Source organism: Rhea pennata, chromosome 34, assembly GCF_028389875.1.
Source record: "Rhea pennata isolate bPtePen1 chromosome 34, bPtePen1.pri, whole genome shotgun sequence".
Lineage (NCBI taxonomy): Eukaryota > Metazoa > Chordata > Aves > Rheiformes > Rheidae > Rhea > Rhea pennata.
The window spans coordinates 462,840-465,072 of NC_084696.1; positions in this window are offsets into that span (position 1 = coordinate 462,840).

The following is a 2,233-nucleotide window of genomic DNA, read 5'->3' on the forward strand; positions in this document are numbered from 1 at the left end:
CCCAATGTCCCTTCATGTCCCTGATGTCCCCCTGTGTCCCTGATGTCCCCCCTGGTCCCCCATGTCCCCCAACATCTCTGATGTCCCCCCCATGTCCCCCCTGGTCCCCGATGTCCACCCTGGTCCCCCGTGTCCCCAATGTCCCCCCGTGTCCCTGATGTCCCCCTTGGTCCCCAATGTCCCCCCGTGTCCCCCCTGGTCCCCGATGTCCCCCCATGTCCCTGATGTTCCCCCGTGTCCCCAATGTCCCCCCAGTCCCTGATGTCCCCAATATCCCCCCGTCCCTGATGTCCCCCCATGTCCCCCCCCCCCCGTGTCCCCTCACCCGGTGGTGGCAGCAGCAGCAGAGCCCCCAGGGCCACCGCCAGGGTCCCCATCGCCCCCATGGCGCTGCCCCGGCCCCCGGCGCCCCCCGCTTATAGGGACGGGGACGGGGACGGGGACGTCCCCCGGGGAGGGGACACGGCCCGGCCCCGGGGCGGGGACACGCCGGGCCCCGAGGTGGCCTTGGCCCGGCCGCGGCGTCCCCAACCCCCCTCCCGTCCCCGAGGTCCCCAAGCCCTGGTGTCCCCAAGGTCCCCAAGATCCCCAAGCCATGGTGTCCCCAAGGTCCCCAAGATCCCCAAGCCATGGTGTCCCCAAGCCTTGGTGTCCCCAAACCCTGGTGTCCCCAACCCCCCCCCCCAAGGTCTCCAAGCCCTGGTGTCCTCATGCCCTGGTGTCCCCAACCCCCCCATCCCCAAGGTCCCCAAGCCCTGGTGTCCCCAAGGTCCCCAAGCCCTGGTGTCCCCAAACCCTGGTGTCCCCAACCCCCCCCGGCCCCAAGGTCTCCACGCCCTGGTGTCCTCATGCCCTGGTGTCCCCAAACCCTGGTGTCCCCAAGCCCCCCCGTCCCCAAGGTCCCCAAGCCCTGGTGTCCCCAAGCCCTGGTGTCCCCAAGCCCCCGTCCCCAAGGTTCCCCAATGTCCTGACATCCCCCAACGCCCCCCAGTTCCCTTCCAGTCCCCCCAAACCCTCCTTGAAGTCCCAGTGTCCCCAATCCCCCCCCCTCCAGTGTCCCCAAACCCTCCTCGATGTCCCAGTGTCCTGATGTCCCTCGGTGTCCCCCAACCCTCCCCAGTGTCCTCAAGGTCCTGGTGTCCCCAGTGCCCCCAACCCCCCCCAGTGTCCCCAGTGTCCCCGCCCCCCCAGTGTCCTGATGTCTCTTGGTGTCACCAACTCCCCAATGTCCCCTAGTGCCCTGATGTCCCCAGTGTCCCCAACCCTCCCCAGTGTCCCCAGTGTCCCAATGTCCCCAGTGTCTCCCACCCCCCCCCCAGTGTCCCCAGTGTCCTGGTGTCCTCAGTGTCTCCCCACCTCCCAGTGTCCCCAATGTCCCCAGTGTCCCCAGCCCCCCAATGTCCCCAGTGTCCTGGTGTCCCCAAACCCTCCTTGATGTCCCCAGTGTCCTGATGTCCCTTGGTGTCACCAACTCCCCAATGTCCCCCAGTGTCCTGATGTCCCCAGTGTCCCCCAACCCTCCCCAGTGTCCCCAGTGTCCCGATGTCCCCAGTGTCCCCAACCCCCCCCCAGTGTCTCCAGTGTCCTGGTGTCCCCCAACCCTCCCAGTGTCCCCACCCCCAATGTCCCCAGTGTCCCCAACCCCCCCAATGTCCCCAGTGTCCTGATGTCCCCAGTGTCCCCCAACCCTCACCAGTGTCCCAATGTCCCCAGCGTCCCCAACCCCCCCGGTGTCCCCAGTGTCCTGATGTCCCCAGTGTCCCCCAACCCTCCCCAGTGTCCCCAGTGTCCCCAACCCCCCCCCAGTGTCTCCAGTGTCCTGGTGTCCCCCAACCCTCCCGGTGTCCCCACCCCCAATGTCCCCAGTGTCCCCAGTGTCCCCACCCCCCCCCGGTGTCCCCAGGGCCCCGGTGTCCCCAGCGTCCCCGCCCCTCCCCGGTGTCCCGCCCCCCCCCCCGGTGGCCGATGGCCCCCCGATAACCCGGGGGGTGACAATGGCCCTTTGTCCCCCGTCGCCCAGCAGCCGCCCACGGGGCCCAGGCGTCCGGGCGGGTCGACAAGCCCGGGCAGGACTTGGCGGGGGGGGGGGGGGCGCCGAGCCGTGACGGCGTCGCACACGCGTGTGCGGCCGTGTGTGTCCGTTCCCCCCCCCCCCGTGACACGTGTCCGTGTCCCCATCCGTGTCCCCCCCCGTGGGGGGGCCCAGGCGTCCGGGAGGCTCAGGGCAGCCGGG